This window comes from Pteropus vampyrus, unplaced genomic scaffold (genome assembly GCF_000151845.1).
Source record: "Pteropus vampyrus isolate Shadow unplaced genomic scaffold, Pvam_2.0 Scaffold80, whole genome shotgun sequence".
NCBI classification, from domain to species: domain Eukaryota; kingdom Metazoa; phylum Chordata; class Mammalia; order Chiroptera; family Pteropodidae; genus Pteropus; species Pteropus vampyrus.
The window spans coordinates 2,355,045-2,364,148 of record NW_011888861.1 but is presented as its reverse complement, the minus strand read 5'-3'; positions in this window follow the sequence as shown (position 1 = coordinate 2,364,148).

Sequence of the window (9,104 nt, the reverse complement as noted above, 5' to 3'; positions counted from 1 at the left end):
GAGACAGTGCTTGAAAGGACCTCTAATCCCTACAGAATGGCCTGTGGGCCTTGCACCAAAGTTTCCATCATTCGTCTCGATTTGTTCTCACCCTTACTTGGGGAGGCAAATAAGTCTTTCGTCCTCACCCCATTTCTCTGGTCTCACATGACTGAACTATTTATCTTTATTCACTAATGCTTATCAGAGCAGTTATAAAATACTCTTTTCCGTCTTTAGATAAAATTTGAAAGTTTTAATATATCACTAATGAGCCTTGGGTTTAAGAAAGCACCAGATGTTAATAATAATTAGGAACAAAATTAGAGCTGACTTTCTATAATTTTCTTTTGCTTTTATTATAGCTTGAAAAGGTTATAAATGAGTAGTTTCAAAGTTGTTTTTTCCTTTTTAATAAGTACCTTGACTGGAGAAATTTTGTTTTCTGCCATTCACAAAGCTTACTTACCTATCTCTCTACTTTTGCTCACGCAATTCCTTTTGCTCAGCCTTCCTCCCTGTTGGCTTCCCACACTTCTGCCCATTTAACTCTCTCCGTCCTGCAGGGCAGGCCTCACAATGCTGCCTTCCTAGATCCGGGTGTTGTGGCACTGCTCTGACTTATTTATGTGTCTGTCTTTTCCTGTGCCACTTGAAGTTTTATGTTTTATTTATCTTTGTATTCTCAGCACCAAATAAAGAACCTGGTAGATAATACGAGTTTAATTAATGTTTACCGAACGAAGGAGTGAGTGCTTGAAGAGGGTAAGAGCATTGTACCAAGTGAGGGAAACCAGAGGAAGCCATCTAAACACATGGTGGCGGAAGGTAGAAGGGGATGTCCCAGTAAAGATATACTTTGAGTGACATTTTAGAGAATGAGCAGCTATTTGTCAGTTGAAAAGGGTGGGGGAAGAATGGCCTGGTCAAATGGAGAACCAGAGGAATGTATTGATGAGAAATTTGCCCTGAAAAGAGTGTAGTATGGCTAGAACTTACATGCAAAGTAAAAAGTGCAGAAAGTGAATCTAAAAAGTTAAACAGGTTATATGTTACTTTGAATTTTGTGTCAATTAAAAAAAAAATCACTTAGTTTATTAGCCAGAGTAACCTCTGTGATGCCCTGATTAAGTGTATAATGCAAGGTGGGATTAGATCTCATGAGGTCATCTGATTAGATGAGCTATTATTTAATTAAATTTTATGTAACAATGACTTCAGAGTAAATGGATGGGTACATTGTTCTGTGTTTAAAACAAAACATTTGCTGAAATCACAAACTGAAATCTTAGAAGTTTTAGGGGATTCTTCCTGATTTAGAGGTAAAATATTGGAGTCTTAATTTAACCCTAAATGTCCTATATCTTCAGATAACTTTATAGCTGAATTGAACCTATGTTTTAACAGGATTTAACTGGTATATTAGTTATAAGCCATTTAAAAATGTAATACTTATAAAGACTTTATAATTAGATAAACTTAGAATCTTTTCTATAATGACTACTTTTATGCAGATTGAAAGAGAGAATATATGCAAAATGCTTATTCCAAGTTCCAAGTAGGTACCTGGCACACAGCAGGTGCTCAGAAATATAATCTGTTTCTTCCTCAAACTCACTAGACCTGAGGAAGCTTCTGCTCTAGCTCTCTGAACTTTCAGGAGAAACTTTAAGAAAACAACACCCTGCCTCCACACATATCTTCGCTGAAATATCTGCTAATTCTTTTGTAAGAGTTTGGAATTTCCTTGGTGATTTTAAACAAGATTTCCTCTCTTAAATATGCTCATTGTATGAGTCTTAGATTATAAAGCTGATCTGATTTGAGTACAGAATCTTTAAAGCCTTGGTGGGACTAAATATTTTAGCAGTTACTTACATTAAAAATAATTCTAGCCCCTTTCATCTCGAGGTTTCAGTAAATCATGCCAAGGCACTTTTTGACATGCAAGACAAATGCTTTTCTCTTGGATTTGTAGATGGGTGTTAGGTTTGTCTCATGCTGAACAGGAATTGAGATGTCAGGTTGTGAAAGGAAAACTTAAACTGTGTGTTTGCTGGGCACCATTTGGTAGTATTGCATGCCTTTGGTTTGTTTTGGTTAAATTCCAAGATGATACAATCATCTGGCTGTTAAAAATAATTAATTGCTTTGTTTTTTACTTAGAGGTATAATGATTCCAGATTTGCAAGTTAGAATGCATTTTGCATTGGGACACTGGAACATGAGCAAACATGACTTAGCCTTTAGGTGAGCATAGCAGGTTACTTGGTCACACCAAGACATCGTTCAGGGAACATTTCTGTGGAGATGTGCAATTTTCCAAACTCCAATTACTAGAAATAATAGAACTATTAACCTACTTGGCCCAAAACAAAGCAAAACTATAACAAATATAAAAAGTAGAGATTATTTTAGATCCCACTCCCTAATCATAATCTAATTAAATTATAAATCAGTATTAAAAATATGACCCTAAAGCAACTTTTGGAAATTAGGAAACACTCTCCCAGACAAACCTTTGATCAAATAGCAAATCAAAGAGAAATGATAAGTTCTTTAGAAAGCAATAAAAGTTTACTTTATACCCAGATCTTTAGGGTATTTCAGAGGAAAATTTATAACAGCAAACATTTTTTTTTATTTGTGAAGAAAAAACCAGCAAAACATCTGCCCCCTCAACAAAAAACAAGTGATAAAGTTAAAAGCTGGAATTAATGGAATAGAAAAAAAAGCAGAAAGGCTAAATTAGACAAACTGGGAAAAGTAAAAACATGTAAGATTAGGAATGAGGAAACAGACATGATCACAGAAATAGGAGAGTTGGAAAGAATTATAAGAATTATACATGCAGGCTAGGAGCAAAACTCTTTAGAAGCAATTTTGGAAATATGGAAGAAATGGACAGTTTTATAAGTAAAATGTAAATGATCAATATTAACTCATAGAAAATTCAAACAGATTAATTACTATGGAAGTCCTAGTTCGTGCCTTTTGTTGTGTCCCATTTGACATTGGTTCTGAACTTTTTTTTATTTTTAAGGAAGTATTATTTTAAAATGCACTAAAATTAGAGGATAATATCCTCCACCTTATCATATCAGGTTTTACTGTGGTCTCCTCTAATAGGGTGTTGCGAAATGTGTTTTTACTTTAACACATACTTAAGGGTGAAAAGACGGTCAGTATTACACTGTGTTTTTATCCCAGTTATCTCCAAATACAAGTTAACTTACATTTCTCTTTAAAGAACAGCATGCAAAGCACTTGCTGATAAAATGAAATGTGTTTCTGCGTTGGTGGATAAGGGTAACTAACTCATTCTGGTCTTGATGGTGGTGGGAGAAGTACTTGGTGCTGCTACTCCTGTCATCTACTTGGTATTCCAGTCTGTTGTGCCATGGCCCATGCTGTGGCCTGTAACAAGCATGAAGCTGCCAGCCTGACTGTTGGATGAAGTCAGTTGAAAGTGTGGGAAGAATGAATGCGCTTGGTACAGCATTTTTGTCATTTATTTGTATAGTATGAGTTTATTGTTATTTATTGTTTAATAACTTTAACTTTTATTTTGGAATAATCTCCTGTGGTAGAAAATGAGCTAATGAGGTACAAAGTTAATTAAGTACTGAATTTCTGTTTCTCAAGAAAGATGGTGATGAATGTGTAACTCACACATCTGCTGAATCAGCATCAATATCTACTTCAAAAGTTTGTAATTATTTTAAGAATACTTTGCCCAAAGACCATGATTTAAAATATATAGCTACAGACGGTGTCATTACATTTTATTCTGTGAAGCATGACTTTTCATTTAGATCACATGACTCTTTAAATCTATGTCACCCATTTTCAATGAAAAAAATTTTTTGTACCCATTTTCAATTTTAAGTTTTTAATATAGTATGAAAAGTGAGGTAGTAGCTGTTAATCTGCTGGTTCCATTAGCAGAAGAAAAATTTGCACAGTTAGATTATGCTAGTCTTACATAAATATTACCAGATTCTTTAAATAGAAGTTCAGTTAAATTCTTTATCTGAATGGTTTAATTGTTTTCATATAAGTAAAGCTTTTACAACAATCATTCTACTGAAATTTAAATATTTAATATTGTGAATTCCATTTTAAATTTGTTTAAAAAGTTTATCATCAAAAATAAAAATTTTTAAATAGTTTTATTGGGGTAAAATTTACATACCAGTTATTTCACCCATTTAGGTGCTCAATTGGAAGACTTTTATTAAATTTATACAGTTGTGTAACCATTGCTACCATTCAGTTTTAGACTACTTCTGTCCCCTCCAAAAGTTCTCTGGTGCCCCTTTGCAGTTAATCTCTACTTTCACATTCAGCCCCAGGCAACCACCAAAAATGACTGATTTCTTTCAAACAAAGTGCAATGGAAATAGAAATAATTGCCAAATTTTACAAATATTTTTCTATATATATGAAGTAGTTGAACTACATTTTTGTGATGAAGCTGATATTAAATACAAAATATCCATCAGCTTGTAGTATGTATTTTCTCTCTTTGCAGTCCATTATCAATCTGATTTTAGACATGTTTTGAGTCTTTGAAGAACTACTTTGAAAATAAGTGCCTATCGATAGTATTGGACATTTTTGCAAAGGATTCTTCTAAATTTGGGCTGTATTTTGTTTGAAATCAGGTGGAAATTTTTAATTAAAGTATTCAGTTAATGGAACAAGCATAATATTCAGCTTTTGAAGTTTTACAGATTGCAGCTATGGAAAACAAAGCTTTCAAACAGAAAAGCGCTTGAATTAATTCTTACAAAGTAGACGCTAAGCAAAATAATTAAGAACTCAAACACAGTATAAAGGATTTAATTTTGAAATTTTATAGTTGTACTTGGAATATCTGACTTATGGGAAGAATCTTTTTTGATGAAAATACTATTTTTAATAGAATAAATTTGTATTTTCTACCTGAGTTCAAAATAGATTGACTTTTTAGAGGGTCTATGATTTTAAAGTATCTAATTTCGATGAAATATTAAAAGGAATCATAAATAGATACAATTTATTTAATGAGGTTTTTTATAGGCCCTCAGAAAAAGGCACTTTGCAAAGACATATCATATGACTGCAGTTACTGCTTAAACTGGTCTTCTTAAAGGTGAAGGGATTAAGAAGTATAAATTGGTAGTTACAAAATAGTCACAGGGATGGGGATTAATGTATAGAGAATATAGTCAGTAATATTGTAATAACTATGTATAGTGCCAGGTGGGTACTAGACTTATCAGGGGGATCACTTTGTAAATTATATAAATGTCTAACCTCTATGCTGCACACCTGAAGCTAATATAAAAGAATATTGAATGCCAATTCTAATTGAAAAATAAAAATTAAGAAAAATAAAGTGATCTTCAATATTTAATCTGATTATGATTCCTCTCCAGGGACCAAGGGGAATGAGAAGGATCCAGTTAAGAAACACTGATTTGTAAGAGATCTGAGATTTCATTTTGCTGGCGATGCAAGCATTGTTGCACAGTCTATGGTTTTTGCTACAACTATCAATACCTAGCAAATCCTTGGGTGCTCCTTGTGAGGGCCATCCTGTGGCATGTGCTGTGGGGAGTTTTATATTGAACCAAGCCTCTTAAGACATTCTAAGGAGGATAAAAAAGTGGTAAATATGGAAGGGAAATAGGCTTTCCCAATGTAGCTTTTTTCCTCCCTCTCTCCCTTTCTCTCTCTCTCTCTCTCTTTCTTTTGTTCTCTCTTTCTCTTTCTTTCTCTTTCTCTCTTTCTCTTTCTCTTATAGAATACAGAATAGGATCCCTTTCTCTCCAGGCACCTGAATTTCTCCATCCAGTGTTCACATAACCCTGGGTTCCATGCCCTCAATTTTGGTTTCTTTGATCTGTTGCAAATGCTAGTGTCTGTTGGTTCTATCTGGCTCCTGGTTTCACTGGGGACTTTATGATTCACTATTTTGCAGGAAGAGGGATGAGAAGAGTGAAAGGAAGAAGGCAGAAAAAGAGAGAATCAGCCATCTATGTTATAGAGAAAACAACTTTTTAAGGTGCCTTTATAAGAAAGTTGTACTGGAAAATTAACATCGATAATATTTCTCTCCATGAGTAATTTAATCCCTGTGAAGTGGAATCTTGATTTGAAGAATGAAGTTCCTCAAGAAATAGTTTGACTTTTACTTCAGCTGAGTTCTTTGTATCATGTAGGATGTGGATGCACAGCACTGAGCCCTTTATGTCTTAAACCAATTAGTACATTGGCTGGGATGATGACTTATGGGAACATTGGGGATTTTTTTTTCATTGATTGTCTGATATACAGGAATTTGAAGGATGGTAGTAATATTAGTAGGAAGATTAATGAACTCTTTGCAAACATAAGGATTCTCAAAACTATTTTATCTGACTTTCTAATGGAGAATCTTAATTCAGGGCTAATGCATTCATTTTTTAGGTGATAAACAAGAGTGCTGATTCCATTTTCTCATCAGACCCGTGACCCCAGCTTGCTAGTAGTAGTATATGTAGAATGTTAAGAGTCTTGGACAACTGAATCCTTTTGAGTTTTGCTATCTCATTCAGCTCTCCATCTTTGGCCATGGTGGGTTCTCCTGTAGCATAATGGCAGCAGCAGTTTGAGATTACAGTCATGTGCTGCTTAATGACAGCGATTCATTCTGATAATGTTATCTTTAGGCAGTTTCGTTGTATGAACATCATAGAGTGCCCTTACACAAACCTAGATGATATCGGTGACTACATACCTAGGCTGTATGGTACAGCCTATTGCTCCTAGGCAATGAACCTGTACAACATGGTACTGTACAAAACAAAAAGAGAAATGATGCAATCGAGAAGCTAGAGGTATGAGGCTGCTACTTGTGTAACACAGCATACTGTCTTATAGCAAACTTTATAAGTAGGAAGAGTATATTCTAAAGTAATGATATAGTATAATAAATGTATAGTATGGTAAATACATAAGCCAGTAAGAGTATACTCTAAAGTAATGATAAAGTATAGTACAGTGTATGTATAGTATAGTAAATACATAAACCAGTAACAGTCATTTATTATCACTATCAAGTAGTATGTATTGTACATAATTGTGTGTGTTACACTTTTATATGACTGGCAGTGCAGTAGGTTTATTTACACCAGCATCACCACAAACACACAGGGAATGCCTTGCACTATGATATTACGACGGCTCTGATGTCACAAGCAGATAGGAATTTTCCAGCTCCGTTGTAATCATGAGACCGCTGTCGCACACGCTGTCCGTTGTTGACCGAAACGTCTTGTGTGGTGGCACATGACTATTCTGGTCAGGTTTTTCTTGTTGGGACTTAGCTGGTTTTGGTTTGCTCTGTGAGATGTTGAGATGCTGTTGCATGTGTGAAATAGAACTGAAAGACATGTCCCCAGCTTTTTAAAACCTTGTTAGCAAGTCTGAGGTAACTGGATGATAATTTCTGGGTTATAGTTTGACTTTCCATGTAATTTGACTTTCACGCCAGCCTGAGCTTATCTCTGGCATAGTTTCTATCACAGTATTTTGTAATGTTCTTAGTCTCATTTTGTATTGTGTCTTACTCTTAGTTCTATACTCAATACCCTCAACAAATGTTGAATTGAATGTGTAAGATGAGCACTATTAGCTGCAACAGAAAAATGCAAATGAGATTGTAGCTGTGTGGAAATGAGAAATCACCACATTGTCAGTGGCAGAGCACTATAACCTTTGCCTTAAATCTTTTCCTGTGGAGAAAGAATTGCACCTATTGCAGAAGCTAGTTTCCTAATACTTGTGTTTTTTCATCTGATTTCTTGAAACTGAACAAATCATTAAAATTTTTTTTTATGTTTTAACACAGGATATAACTAAGATGTCACATCTAAGGTATGTGTTACTAATTTACATATTAAGGTAGATTAGAAGAGTAATTTCAATAGCACAAAAATGAATCTTGATTTTTCTTTATATTAATTGTTTAGAAAGATAAAAACAATTTTGTAAATTGCGGCTGGATCTTAACTTCTCAGTCTGAGATCTCAGATGTTACATTTATTTTTGCAGTCTAAAAAAAGCAGTTCCTTCTTAGATTTATTTGGGGACTTTTATTTACCCTTTAAATACTGGTGTTCTGTTGGGTTCTCTTTTGATTCCTTTCTTTTCACTTCCCGTCTTCCTTCCTTCTTAGATGAATAACTGACTGAGTTCCTACCGTGTATCAGGACAGGGCCGTGCTGTACAGTGAAATGGTTGTGTACTACACAATTCCAGGAGATGACATTCACTGCACCACCCCCAAGACTTAGATAATGCCATCGGATATTGTGCTAGCTAATTGACAACATCTCATTTCCCTCATAACAACCTATGAGATGAATATCATCATTCCTATTTTATAGATGAGAAAACTGAGTTTGGGGTATGTTAAAACTTGTTTAAGCTTACATAATAATGAGTGGATGATAGAGTTTGTGAGAGTCCAAAGCCTCTGACTCAACAGTATGCCACCTTTTGTGGGTGATCTCAGCTCTTGGTCCTCTCATCCATGACCACAACCTGAATGATGGTAATTCCTAAAAGACTCTCCTCCCCATACTCTCTTCTCTCTGTTGCTGGCCTACTAGACAACTCTTCCAGCATATCCTCAGATTCCTCAGGATTAAAATAGAATCATCATTATTTTCTTACGACTGTTCCTTCTTTATTCCTAACCTCATTTAGTGGCACCAACAGCCCAGGCTCTTCTCTCTCCCTTATCTCCCACATCCAATCAGATATCAGGTCCCATTAGTTCTATTTCTGAAATCTCTCTTCTTTTGTTCCCTTCTTTTTTATGCCAGTTTCACCACTGTTAGTTCAGGCCCTCATTGTTTTATTCTGAATGCATCCACTCTGTCTGAATTACGAAAAATGTGACCTAAAGAATCACATCTCTAGGCCTTGCAATGGCTGTTGCCTCTGACTGGTTCACTGTTTCCCACCTTCCCCAGTTGGCTACTTAAAGACTCAGCTTTAAGGCACTTTTTCAGGGATTCCTTTCTTGATTCTTTTCATCAAGCCCTTTCCTTAAGTTAAATTATTTTCTTTCTGCTCCCATGGCATATAAT